We start from the raw sequence: 14,693 nt of genomic DNA on the forward strand, positions 1-14,693 counted from the left end.
CCTCGGTGATAAAAACACACCGTTATCTCCTCAGCAAGGACTCGGACCCGCTGAACGACCCCAGCTCTCTGGATCTGTTGTACGTCTCCCCGTTAACATGGACGCCAGATAAGAAAAACAAAACAAACAAACGTACAAAAGAAAACACTGCTCAGGTCGGCGGTGGGTTCCCGGCGTCAGGGTCGGTCTACTCGCTGGAGCGCTAAACTAGGTTTCATTACAGAGGAGTCTGCTGATGGCGCTGATCGCTTTCCAGGTATTAGTCAGAGCCTCGTGAGTTTGCGCCACAGTATGAATATATTATAATTACATCTTTATTTTGATGGTAACTGTTGTATGATCGATCAATAAAATAATGAAAAACTCCCCTCTTCTATATACAGTCGGGTGTAAAATGGCTACAATATCTGTTATAAACTCAAGCAGAGGAGGAAAGAGTACGATATCTACCTCTGGAGTAGAAGTGGAAAGTAGCAGAAAACGGAAATTGAAGCACCGCTAAATGGTACTAAAGTCCAGTTAGTTAAATGTACTCGCTTACTTTCCACCACTCAGTCTTGTGTGCGTATCAAATATTATGAGACGGCCTATTTTTAGTTTAGCTGACGCTCTTGTCCAACACTGGGAAAGAGAAGAATCACTTCCTATGTCACCAGAAGGCCGAAAATAAGGAGGCGAAGGGTCACTGTTGTTTCCTCAGACGTACAGTCGGTGTGTTTGCCGCCGTGGAGAACCAGTAAAGTCAGAGCGACCTTCATCGTCTAAACTTCACCGGCTCACCGTCGTAAAACGTCGGCCGGCGGCCACATTCGGCTCGTCTCCGACAAAAAGGGAGTTTTCCGCAGAACGCTGAACCAGCTGATTTCATCACAACCACTTCCCCTTTTCTTAGTGGCACATGTGAAACAGTGGAAACCTTGCACATGTACACACACACACACACACACACACACACACCAGAAACACCCAGATTTCCTCACTGACAGAGTTCACTACAGTGCACGGGTTTAAAACATGCCAGTAAAACCGAAAAGGAGTTATTTCTTTATGATCTTTTCATTAACTTTACCTTCTTTTGTTTGAACATCGTTGTTTTTATGTATTTTCTTGTTTTCTTGTTTGTTGGTACATTTTGCCTCTCATGTCTTCTGATTTTAATACCACTGTTATTGTTATTTTAAATTCTTATGGCTTCAATTATTTATCTTATTTATTATTTATGTTATTGTATTATTATTTTTTACAACAATTTGAGCTGCATCCTATGTATGAAATGCGCTCCAATCCAGTTTATCACATTCATTCATTCATTCATTTACTATTAGTAGATTTCAGCCACCACAAACATGAGATTACTTCCTATTTAGATGAAAGTTGCAAACACAGCAAAGCAGGACTGACACTTTTTGTTATGGACATTTTCATAATTGATTTATCCCGTGATTATATTTCAATTTGATAGATTGGCTAACGAGCGACGCAGCGGCTAAAACATTAGCATGTAGAGTTAGCATGTAGCTTGTGGAGCCACAAAACCCTTCTGTCAGGATCTTTTTCAGGACTTGTTGGAAACAAATCAGAGATCAATGATGTTCTCTTCAGCAGAGTGATAATAATTTAAACTTTAAACTCTACGTAGGGACACGACGATGAGAGCTACCCTGGATGACGTATTACAGATCTGATCTATTCTTTCCTAAAGTACTTTTTCAGTACATTAACACAAAAACAACACTTCGCACAAGTCAAGCATGCATCATTCATGTGCTGCAGAACACACTGTGCACACACACACACACACACACACAGACATCATGTGCTTCTCCACATAAACTGGCAGGAAATTCAGTTTTGTTTATTGAAATGTCGCCTGAAGCCAAAGCAGAAGCAGAGTCCTCCATCACTCGGGGTCGTAGTAAAGGAGAAGTGAAAAGCCTGAGAGGAAGTCTTTCTCAACTATATCAAATAAAGCTGTTAATACCTCCAACAGCTGCTGAATGCTGCATCAGCTGTGGTTTCCCTAAAGCCACTTCTGTTTCTCAAACCTGAATGACTGACATTCATTTGCCGTCTCTCAATGGAAAACTGTGTGAGACGATAAAGACGTGACCGCCCTCCTCTATCTAAATCATGTCAGTAACACCGGTGACCATCCTGCTCAGTTAAATGAGGAAACGGGGCCACAGACTTTGCAGGTGCGGCCAAATTTAAACTAACTGTGGCTGCTGCTTTCTGATCCGCTGACCACACCGAAACAAATATAGCAACCAACCAGACTCCACACCTGCATTATTCAGGAGTTTCAACTAAAATGTCTGCTGGTTTGACTGCCTAACAACATTAGGTCCCCGAGGGAGGGTCCAGACTAGAAGCCTCGTTCGTATCGGCATTTATATATAGTGAATTTGAATGTTTCACACCTCGACACGTGGTGATATTTCAGCGGAAAATGTCAGTATGGTCGTGGTGGTTAATGATTGTGGCGCCTCAATTCGTTAATTCAGACACCAGATAGGAACGTGTGCACACTGTTAGCTCTACATGGGTAGTACAACACTCAAAGAGCAGATGCTAGCTCTATGATCCAGTGACAGTTAGCACAACCATTAGACCCAGTTAGCACAACCACTAGACCCAGTTAGCACAACCATTAGACCCAGTTAGCACAACCACTAGACCCAGTTAGCACAACCACTAGACCCAGTTAGCACAACCACTAGACCCAGTTAGCACAACCATTAGACCCAGTTAGCACAACCACTAGCCACAGTTAGCACAACCACTAGAGCCAGTTAGCACAACCACTAGGCCCAGTTAGCACAATCACTAGACCCAGTTAGCACAACCACTAGAGCCAGTTAGCACAACCATTAGCCACAGTTAGCACAACCACTAGAGCCAGTTAGCACAACCACTAGACCCAGTTAGCACAACCACTAGAGCCAGTTAGCACAACCACTAGAGCCAGTTAGCACAACCACTAGGCCCAGTTAGCACAACCACTAGCCACAGTTAGCACAACCACTAGAGCCAGTTAGCACAACCATTAGCCACAGTTAGCACAACCACTAGAGCCAGTTAGCACAACCACTAGACCCAGTTAGCACAACCATTAGCCACAGTTAGCACAACCACTAGAGCCAGTTAGCACAACCACTAGGCCCAGTTAGCACAACCACTAGAGCCAGTTAGCACAACCACTAGAGCCAGTTAGCACAACCACTAAAGCCAGTTAGCACAACCACTAAAGCCAGTTAGCACAACCACTAGGCCCAGTTAGCACAATCACTAGCCTCAGCTATCTAAAGCATTAGCTCTTTGGAAAAAGCAAACACTGTTAGAATTATCACTAGCACCAGTTAGCACATGCATTAGCCTCAGTTAGGAAAAGCATTAGCCCCAATTAGCATAACCATCAGCCCCAGTTGGTACAAGCACTAGCCCTCATTAGCAGAAGGACTGTACCCAGTTAGCACAGGCACTAGCCCCAGTTAGCACATACACTCGCCCCAGCTCTCCTGACATTGTGTTTACTCGTGCAGGTAGTGTTGGTACTTTGGCAGGTTAGGTTGGGTTATTGCTGTAAAAGGTAATTGAAGTGTTCAACTCCTTTCACACCACTCCCCCTGGTAGACGTGCTACACTAACGCACTTGACAATGAAACCATCCTGCAGGTGTCAGAGATAAAGGGTATCGTCATTTTAAAGAAATAGTTTTTTCCTTACAGCAAACGTTTAGTCGTTTTTACTTCAGCTTGTTCCAAACCGTCCCTCGTCTTTCTGCACCCGTCTCGTGCCGTTTGTGTGCCGTCCTACCTGAGGACGCTGTCACAGTCTTTAGCTCTACTTTTGACAGCGTGTTTGAAAAGCTGCCAAAGGAAGTCAGTGGAGCTGCGAGGGAGAAAAACAGAGCTTTCAATTTCCAGTTTGTCAGCGAGTGGCAGGTGCAGTTGAGTGAGACGCAGCAGGGGGAGGAAGGAAGGCATTTTTTTAAAACTAAGAAGTAGCGAAGGTGACATCAACACAACACCAATGCAGAACGTGTTTATCTGTGAGCGTGTGTGAGCTGGTACGGGGGGGTGGTCATTGATCACAACAGCTCTTTGTCCCCTCTGGCTGTCACGGCAACGCGCCACATCATCTCGCAGCACGTTCAATGAGCACATTATAAACAGCATGACCACTGGTGGAGTCACATGATCAGTTCCCACCACCAAGAGGAGTGGACACAACAGAAGAGAGCGTATGTGAGTCAATACAGCGTCCCTGAAATAAATACGAACTAAGCAGAAACTACTGCATTGTACTGGTAGGTAGTGAAAGTGTTGGAACTGGTCCAGTAGATCACCTCAGCCAGCAGCCACCAAACGGGCTGCAATGGCTGCAACGTGATCCTTTGGGACAACTGCACCTGATCACAGTAGGTCCACTAAAAGAGCTTGTTTGATCCACTGACAGGCTCAGAGTGTTATTCTAAGTGTGTGACAGCATCATGGAAAGGATCCCTACAGAGAGAGACCTGGAAGATCCTTTTGGTTTAACCACAAACAGCACACACACCAGACTACATTCACTAAAACAGGGATTTTAGAGAACAGGACACAGGAGCTGCTGCTCTGCTGCTGCCGCCATCGGTGGGTTTGTTTGCGTTATTGTGTGCTACGATAACACAAACAAGTGATCCTTGGAAACTCCAATGTCACAACAATACAGACAAACTTAACCTTTGAAGCAGCAGTAGACTAGCAACTGCATATAAAATCCCTGTTTTAGTGAATGTAGTCTGGTGTGTGTGCTGTTTGTGGTTAAACCAAAAGGATCTTCCAGGTCTCTCTCTGTAGGGATCCTTTCCATGATGCTGTCACACACTTAGAATAACACTCTGAGCCTGTCAGTGGATCAAACAAGCTCTTTTAGTGGACCTACTGTGATCAGGTGCAGTTGTCCTGGACCTTCTTTGTTTTGTATTGTATTAAAAGCCCTGTGTAAGATGAAGTTCCTCTCTGTATTAAACTATTGTGAAATAAAATAACATCTACCACAGGATACACAGATATAGAGTAGAGAGAAGAGAAGATAGAGGAGCAAAGTGCGTGGGTGTAGCAGGAAATTAAGAGAAACACCCACACGTGAAAGTCACAAGGTACTTTTGCACGAGACATAAATAAGAAGTAATAATATCACTATGATCACATGGCAGCTGTTCCTGGAAACTGCAGGTGAAGAACTGAGAGTAAACCCGGCTCATTTCATCACTAGCGCCATTTTAAAGAGTAAAGAGAAGCCTTGATGTTGACGTAAAAACAACTTCCTTTCCAAGCCGACATCTTTTAGTTTTGATATCTCTCATTACTCATGTTGTTCTCTGAGGCGTCACTTTGACTGCAACTCTGCAGGAAAACCACAACAAGTTCAGAATCGGATCTCCACCGGTGATGTATTCATCCTATAATAGCAATGAAGAAAATTAGGAATGTTTTATTTTCTACTATGATATTATTATTATTGGTATGTTATACGTAACTCTGTAACCCTTTGGGACAACTGCACCTGATCACAGTAGGTCCACTAAAAGAGCTTGTTTGATCCACTGACAGGCTCAGAGTGTTATTCTAAGTGTGTGACAGCATCATGGAAAGGATCCCTACAGAGAGAGACCTGGAAGATCCTTTTGGTTTAACCACAAACAGCACACACACCAGACTACATTCACTAAAACAGGGATTTTACTTCAGGAGTTGCTGGTCTGCTGCTGCCTTAATCAGTTCGTTTGTTTGTGTTCTTGTGTGACTTTTGTGTTTCAAAAAGTTCATTCAGATCCAACACAATGTTTGTGTAACACACAATAACACAAGCAAACTAACTAATCCAAGCAGCAGCAGAGCAGCAGCTCCTGTGTCCTGTTCTCTAAAATCCCTGTTTTAGTGAATGTAGTCTGGTGTGTGTGCTGTTTGTGGTTAAACCAAAAGGATCTTCCAGGTCTCTCTCTGTAGGGATCCTTTCCATGATGCTGTCACACACTTAGAATAACACTCTGAGCCTGTCAGTGGATCAAACAAGCTCTTTTAGTGGACCTACTGTGATCAGGTGCAGTTGTCCCAAAGGATCACGTTGCAGCCATTGCAGCCCGTTTGGTGGCTGCTGGCTGAGGTGATCTACTGGACCAACTTAAAAACTTTTATATCATTAGTCATTTTGACACCAAAATATGTGTTTAAAAATGTCAGAATTACCCTTTAACTGTCCTCAGTGTCTGGAGGTCTGGGGGCCTCGGTGCAGACATGCCAACATCAGGTTCAGCTATTTAAAGCCTCCTCAGTGAACTCGGCCCACTGGGACGGTTTGTGAAAGTGAGCTCCTGTTTCTACCAGCAACACTTCGGTGTCCCTGCAGTAAACTGTGATCATCATCGGGGAGCGAGCGGAGGCCTCGTCTGCAGCAGACCTGGATTCTTTCAGACGGACCCAGAAAGCCGAGCTGAAAGCGGACGAGCTGGAGCGGCTGCAGACTCCTGGAGGAGATTTAAATATCTGGAGTCTATATTTAGTCCGTCCACAGAGCGCCGGCTCGCTTTATGAACAGCAGCATCAGGAGGACTGAGAGGACACACGGCCGCCGGTTTCCAAAATTAATTCACATGTGAGGAAGTCATGACGTAGACGCCAACCAGAGGAACAAACAAACACAAACACAGAGCGACGGGTCCTAATATGCTCTACGGTCAGTCATGATGTCAACTGTCTGTTTATTTAATTAAACTATTTTTATGCACTGTAGCCTCTGATCACTAAACTACAGCAAATACAACTAAACAGCATTAAAAGGCTTCTTATAAAAGCTGAAAATGATTAATTCATAATATTCTATTTTACATTTTTCTCCATTTCCAACAGTTGTCGAGATATTTCCCTCAAAACCACAAATGTGGAAAAGTCAGAGGATCTCTAAAGTCACTAGGATTCATCCTCTGGGGATTAAGAGAGTCCGAACCAAATTTTGTGCCAATCTTTCACGTGGTTTTTTGAGATATTTCAGTCTGCGTGGCTGTTAGCATGGTGTTAGCATGGTGCTAGCATGGCTACCAAACGTGCAGTCAAGGGTCCTTACTGTGTTTTAACAGGTGGCACAGTGTTTCCTCAAAAATAAAAGCCGGGTCTCAATATATTTTTCCGGGGTTGTGGTCGACACGATCAAATAAAAGGCCAAATACAGACCAGGGGGAGAAACTCCTGTTAGCATCTCTTTAATTTAATAAAATCAATACATTAAAATATAATAACACTATTTATAAAACCTTGTTGTTCTGAATAACTCGCCCAAAGTGTTTCTGTCTGCTTTCAGTCACAACGACAAACACGTGGTTAACGCTTGGTTTTCGTGCATTAAATTCTTCCTCTGCTCTTAAATCAGTGTTTTATTTATATAAGTATAGAAAAGGAGGTGGAGGACACAGGAAAGACGACAGAGAGTCAGGATGAGGGTGTCAAACTCAAAGATGGACGACTGCTGCACAGGGATTTCAGTGGACATCCTGAAACTGGATCTGTGTGTGTGTGTGTGTGTGTGTGTGTGAGAGATCAAGGAGGTTTGCAAGATCAGCATTAACCTGAAGGGCAGCAATGGAGGAAGTACACAGGTCCTTTACTACAGTAAGAGTACAAATACCCCACTGTGAAAATACTCCATTAGCAGTAAAAGCATGTGAGGAAAAGTGCTTCAAGTATCATTAAATAAGTTTTAAATGCTGTATTTTCATGCACTGGTCAGTTTTCTAGGTTTTAGGCTCTGTTATAACACGTCTTCTGTCAGACTAGTGCAAAGAAAAAATGTCCAAATGACACATTCAGGTGTTTTTTACTGTAATCTGTCTGTTTGCATCTGTGGATTTCTGTTAAATCCACATCTTTACAGGACGTTTTCTTCAAAAGAGTTTGATTCCTCTCAGAGGTTTGGTCCTACATCACCCACAGCACGAGCTATAATTATGAATTTTATTTTATTTATTTAAAAAAATCACAAAAATACTCTTCTTATGGCTGTTGACAGTTTGTGATTCACGGAGCTTTAAAAAAAAAAAACATTTCCTTTTGGCTCTTATACGTCCGCAAAAGGAAACAGGACTTTTGAACCTGCTTTATTCGATATTCACGTTTCTGTTATTGGAAACATGAGTGCTCTCTGAAATATAAATATATATATATAAATAAATAAATAACACCCCATTTGAATATTTAAACATCAAATTTCAGAAAAACTTAATTTAACTAATCAACTGATATGTACAAGCTACCCCCTTTGTCACCCGTAGTGTCTCAACTTAAAAAAAACTGTTGATTTTCTAAATGAACCCATTAGGCTGAACACCTGTGTGTGTGTGTGTGTGTGTGTGTGTGTGTGTGTGTGTTTGGCAGAGCAGCGAGAAAATACAGCGAGCAACTCTCTCTCACAGATGGAGGCTGAGGACGGAGGCCGGCTGCTGGCCAACATGACCAAGGGCTACCACACACACACACTCACACACACACACTCACACACTCACTCACACTCACACACTCACACTCACACTCACACTCACACTCACACTCACACACACACACGATCTCATCCAAAGCGAAAACACAACAACACGAGTCAAAAGAGTCTAAATTCATCAACAGCAGCACATGAAAGCGACAGTGAGCAGGTCAGAGGTCACCGGGGGCCACGACACCACAGGTCGGACCGCTGACACGTCATTGGGGGGAGACGATGTGTCCCACACAGACAGAATCAGCGTCCACACTGAAACAAACCAGTTTAAACTCCAGGATTAAATCCCACATCTCTGATCTCTGATCTGTTCCCCCCAGGTCCTGAAACAGATCCCGATAAAAGGCTCCCAGCTACATGCTAACGCTACATGCTAACGCTACATGTTAGCAGCTGGAACTGATTTTTCTGGAATACAAAAAAGGCTTGAAGGTTTAGCCGATTATCAAACTTGTTCCCGATCAGTTTTCTATCTACTTCCTGTTTCAGCTCTACATGAAATATCAGAAAACACAAACACAAACACCCGTCACATCCCGTAAAATGTGCTGTTATAAAAAAAAACAAAAAACGAACGACCAAGAATGGCAGCAAATTTGCAAATCTGAGAACCCGGAGCCATAAAAATGTGACATTTCTTGCTTGAAAAATTCCTTTTAATTAACAAACGATTGCTTTTCTTTGGATACGCTGATCAATTTGCAGCTGAGCAAGAAAAACACAGGCAGCTTTTAGATTATTTCCTCTTCTTCGGGCCTCTGAGCTTCTGACGGTGTGATAAAAACTGTTGCCTCACTCCGAGTGCACACCCTTTATTATTCATGACATACAGCTCTAGAAATTCTTTAATGGGTGTGCTGAGCTCCTTAGAGAGTTATGAGCCCCCCGTTTGTCCAAGTGAACAACAGCGTTTGTGAGCCCGTCGAGGGTGTTGCGTAACCTCCTGAAAACACGAGTCAGTGAACGCAGCGCGGCAGGAATGCAGAGCAGCGAGTCTGAAAGCTGATTTAACAGTTGATGTGATAGTTTCGTGTTTCCGCCCACAGAGCGGAGACATGCGGGGCAGCTCAACTGGAAAATGTGTTGTCTGTCCTTGTCTAAGCTGCCTTCTCTCCAGGTGCATGCTGGGACACGCTGCAGCCCCCTGAGACCCTGATCGGGACCATGTGGTGGCGAGAGGAGACGATAGATGCTGTGATGGATTTTAAGTGTTGCTGTGAGGTGTGAATAAAAACTCCAAGAATATAATGATGAAGACAGTGTTGGAAGAAGATTCTTTACTCAAAGGAGAGCTTCTGTGTTTTCAAGCCTGGGCCACATTTTTACATATTTTGGTGTCTAAATGACTGGCAGCTACAACAACGTTTGGAATTGGTCCACTAAAAGAGCTTGTTTGATCCACTGACAGGCTCAGAGTGTTATTCTAAGTGTGTGACAGCATCATGGAAAGGATCCCTACAGAGAGAGACCTGGAAGATCCTTTTGGTTTAACCACAAACAGTTGTTATATCGCTCTCTGCTCACACACCAGACTACATTCACTAAAACAGGGATTTTAGAGAACAGAGCATGGGAGTCATGCCTTGGTCTGCTAGTTTGTTTGTGTTATTGTGTGTTACACAAATACTGTATTTGACCTGAACTAACCCTTTAAAACACCAAATTTACACAATAACACAAGCAAACTAACCAATCGAGGCAGTAAGCAGACCAGCAACTGCTACGTATAATTAGTGCTTTTGTCCATGGAGTCTGGTGGCTTTCAAGAGAACGATATAATGGCTTTTTCTGGTTAAACAAAAAGCAGATAGCCTCAGATTCAGGCTCAGAGTGTTATTCTAAGTGTGTGACAGCATCATGGAAAGGATCCCTACAGAGAGAGACCTGGAAGATCCTTTTGGTTTAACCACAAACAGCACACACACCAGACTACATTCACTAAAACAGGGATTTTAGAGCTGCTGCTCTACTGCTGCTTCAATTGGTTAACTTGTTCGTGTTAAACTCCAACTAATCTAACAAACTAACAACTGTGATTTTGGCTTCGACCACCATAAGGACGTTTCTCACACGCATATAAAACTCCTTCTAAACCAACAGCGACCACCTGCAGCAGCCGCCAGCGCAAAAGAAATGTCTGCAGCTGAAGGCGTCGGGCTGCTGCTTCTCGCCGCTGTGCCGTTTTATTTTTCAGGTAAGGAAAAGCCTCATTTCACTTTGATGCAGAGGTTTGACAGAACAACATGCAGCTGAAAGCAGAGCTCTGCGGATTCAAAAACATTTTGACCCCAAACTCGGCAATTAATCGTGATTATGATTTTGGCCGTAATCGTACCTGGAAAGCGTCCAAAGGGAGGCGCCCTGGAGGATCCTGATCAGACGCTTAGAACCACATCGCCTCGTTATTGGATTATAATCGTAATCCATAAATCCATCTATGAGACTAATGATCCAAATGGCTGACGGTCACCTTAAATAATGTCCAAGGCTGAGTTTGAGCTCAGTCTGAAGTTAAACCGCCAAACACACACGAGCATTTATTCAAATACAAGACGAGCAGCAGCTGCAGAGTGAAGCTTTTCAATCTAATCACGGCAGAAAAGAGCGACAAGGACGATATTTATTTTGTCTCTGTTCATCTCACCTGTGTTCAAGTCTCCCTGGGAACACCCTCAATAAAACTGTTTTGGTTTTATTTTGAAAAACAGTTTATTCTGCTTTTACTTTCATAAATCAGGTTTTACTTTTGGTTTCCTGTTTTTTTAAAAAAAAAAAAGGATAACTGGATGTATTTTCCATCCTGGACCCTATTTTACATGTGCTGGGGTCTAAACCAGTGGCAGGTACAAAAAGGTAGATCAGGCTGCAACGTGATCCTTTGGGACAACTGCACCTGATCACAGTAGGTCCACTAAAAGAGCTTGTTTGATCCACTGACAGGCTCAGAGTGTTATTCTAAGTGTGTGACAGCATCATGGAAAGGATCCCTACAGAGAGAGACCTGGAAGATCCTTTTGGTTTAACCACAAACAGCACACACACCAGACTACATTCACTAAAACAGGGATTTTAGAGAACAGGACACAGGAGCTCATCCGACTGGTTAGTTTGTTCAATCCAAATCAAACCTTTAAAACACCAAAGTCACACAACACAAGCAAACTAACTGAGCAGCAGTTGACCAGCAGCTCCTCTGTTCTGTGAGGTAAAATTACTGTTTTTGTGAATGTAGTCTGGTTCTTTAAAGCCACCAGACTCCATTGATGGTGACTTTACACAGGACTTGCTGGTCTATATAGTCAGAGGCAGCATCAATCAGTTAGTCTGCTTGTGTTGTTGTGTGACTTATGTAACACACAACAACACAAACTAACCGATGGAGGCAGCAGCAGAGCAGCAGCTCTAAAATCCCTGTTTTAGTGAATGTAGTCTGGTGTGTGTGCTGTTTGTGGTTAAACCAAAAGCATCTTCCAGGTCTCTCTCTGTAGGGATCCTTTCCATGATGCTGTCACACACTTAGAATAACACTCTGAGCCTGTCAGTGGATCAAACAAGCTCTTTTAGTGGACCTACTGTGATCAGGTGCAGTTGTCCCAAAGGATCACGTTGCAGCCATTGCAGCCCGTTTGGTGGCTGCTGGCTGAGGTGATCTACTGGACCAGTTCCAACACTTTTACTACCCACCAGTCACTCAGACACCAGGATGTGACCAAGGTTTCAAAATGACAGTTTTATCCCTGAACTGTGGAAAACCTGCTGTGTCTTTTCCTCACAGTGACTTCATGTGATGTTTGTGTTTCATCCTCCAGCAGAAGCCAGCGGCCGGAGAGGACGACAGACAGACAGACAGACAGACAGGCAGACAGACAGACAGGCAGACAGACAGACAGACAGACAGACAGACAGACGCTCATGTTCACCTGCACTCACACACCAACAGTCTGCAGGAATCCGCCGGACTGATGATGGAGAAAACTGCACTGCAACAAACAGGCCCCCCCATTCAGCACATCGGATTCCATTATCGGACACAGCTCCACTCCATTTTACCTCAGTCATTTCCAAACATTTCAGACTTTGCACCGTCCGGAAACGAACCTGTGGCGAAATGCTGCCGACACGCACCGTGAGCTCAGGTGTCAACGTGCTCTGCGTCAGTTTATCGCGTGACGGACGATCGTCGCTGCCGCTGCAACACGATGAAACCCGTACGAGTCTGACAACGTTTGTAGTTCCATTGTCGGACGCAGGTTTACGTTCATTTTACGTATTTTGGTTAAAAGAAATTTTTCCTCTGTAACGTCACTAATAAAATCATGTGAACACCATGAACAACACGTCCTCCTCTCGTGTTTGCACATTTTAAAAACTGGCAACACAGGAGGATTCAATTTATTAGACATTTCCAAACACGAGCGAGTCGGCGGCCAGCTAACGCAAGTGACGCGTTAAAAAATAAGAAAAACCCCGCGTGAATCACGCAGCGTTTGTGGGATTTAACGCTGTTTTTTCTGACGTTAAAATATTTCGGGGGTAAATAGAAAAGAAGCGCTCCGGGGGTAGGCGTGTCCGATAATGGGCGCACCAGCGTTTACCGTTAAACGCTATGGCTTTTAACGTTAGCTAGCTCCCCGTGTTAGCTAGCTAACCGGGCGGCTACTTCCAGCCGCCGCCGTCAACGGGCTCCGGTTCACCGGTGAACAAACTCGGTAAAGGCGCCGTAAGGTCGGCCGTACCTTGTTGTGTGTGCTGGTTTTCCCCACAGGTGACTGGAAGGATCATGTTTAGGTCATTCTCTCACATGTGACGTCCATGTTTGCCGTCTCTCTCTCCGACGAGCCGCAGCAGCCAATCAGGTTACAGGAAATCACCGCGCACAGCTTCCGGAGACGACCTTCACAATAAAAGCCCCGTCGAGAATCAAAACATGTTATAATTTTGTGTTTTTCACAAGTTTTTGTTTTCATTTCGGTGTTAATTTTTGTTTTCAGCTCAGTTTAGTTTTAGTAATTTTCCAGAGTGGGACTTTGCTCGTTTCAGCTGAGTTTTTATTGTTCAAAAATGTTCAGTTTCCGTTTAGTTTTTATTGATTTTAGTAAAAGTTTTAGTGTTTTTTCCCCTAAACAAAGGAGGCATTTCTAACAGGCAGATTCGACACATTCAGACTTTAAAAAACACACTAAAACATGTAGTGAAGGAGGCTGGTTCCCAGTCATGTGCTCATCCTCTGGCTCATGATAATAATAATAATAATATTAATAATATTAATAATAATAACCATTAATCAATTCAATAATAATATCACTTAATTTATGTAGAACTTAAAACAAGTTACAAAGACATAAAACACAAGAAATCAGCAGACAGATAGTAACTAAAGGTAAAATATTTACAGTAATAAATAATAAAACAAATATAACTTCTTATTGTGTCGATAAATTCGACCAAACAGACAAAACCAAAATAAATATATTAAAAATAAATATGTATCCTGTATGTTTTATTATAACAATATTAGTTTAGTTAGATTTTTAAAATCTAGTTTTAATTGTAGCTTGTAACACATTTTTTGGTTTACTTTCACACAACTAAATTAAGCTTGAAAAACATCGTCTGGAAATGAAATATTTAAACCTCAGGCTCCACCCAACAGTCAAAATAATAAAATAGTCTAAAATATTGGAATATACAAAACTAAAATTACAACATTAGCAAGACTGTAACATGAAATATAATAATGTCTCTAATGTGCAGTAATGTTGTAAATGTATTATAATTATTAATAATAATAATTCTCTTGCTCTCAGTGGTGCTGATCATCTGTACAGCAGCAGCGTGTTTACTGCTGGTGCCTTTATTTTAGAGCCTGGGCACGTCTGTTTCCGGTGTGTTTACGTGCGTCTTGACGCAGCCGCAGCTGTCAGAGAGAAACTGAAGTGCGTGAACGAGCTGTTTCTGTTTTTAAATAATAATTATTCATATTTAGAAATGATTATTATATTCATCTTCTATCTGGATATTTAGAGGATGTTTATAGTTAATATTAAGAAATTATTCCATACGTTTACATTTATGTTTAATATTATTTATTATTATCTCTTATTATTATTATATTATATTATTATATATTTAGAGGATGTTTAAAGTGACTTTATGTATTTCAT

The 14,693-nt window shown here is 42.6% G+C and overlaps 1 protein-coding gene across 2 annotated transcripts in view; it reads right to left on the minus strand.

Moving 5' to 3' along the window:
- dennd4b (DENN/MADD domain containing 4B) overlaps window positions 1-13,335 on the minus strand; it is a 50,901-nt gene extending 37,566 nt beyond the window's left edge. Inside the window, exon 1 of one of the 2 annotated variants that reach the window (XM_070836022.1) lies at window positions 13,266-13,335. The gene's annotated coding sequence lies outside the window, so the exon portion shown is untranslated. Of the gene's footprint in view, window positions 1-3,726; window positions 3,800-13,265 lie in introns of those variants that run through there. The other variant, XM_070836023.1, reaches the window with a different exon arrangement.
- Between the last annotated feature and the right edge of the window lie 1,358 nt (window positions 13,336-14,693).

Source organism: Pempheris klunzingeri, chromosome 8 (genome assembly GCF_042242105.1).
Source record: "Pempheris klunzingeri isolate RE-2024b chromosome 8, fPemKlu1.hap1, whole genome shotgun sequence".
NCBI classification, from domain to species: Eukaryota; Metazoa; Chordata; class Actinopteri; order Acropomatiformes; family Pempheridae; genus Pempheris; species Pempheris klunzingeri.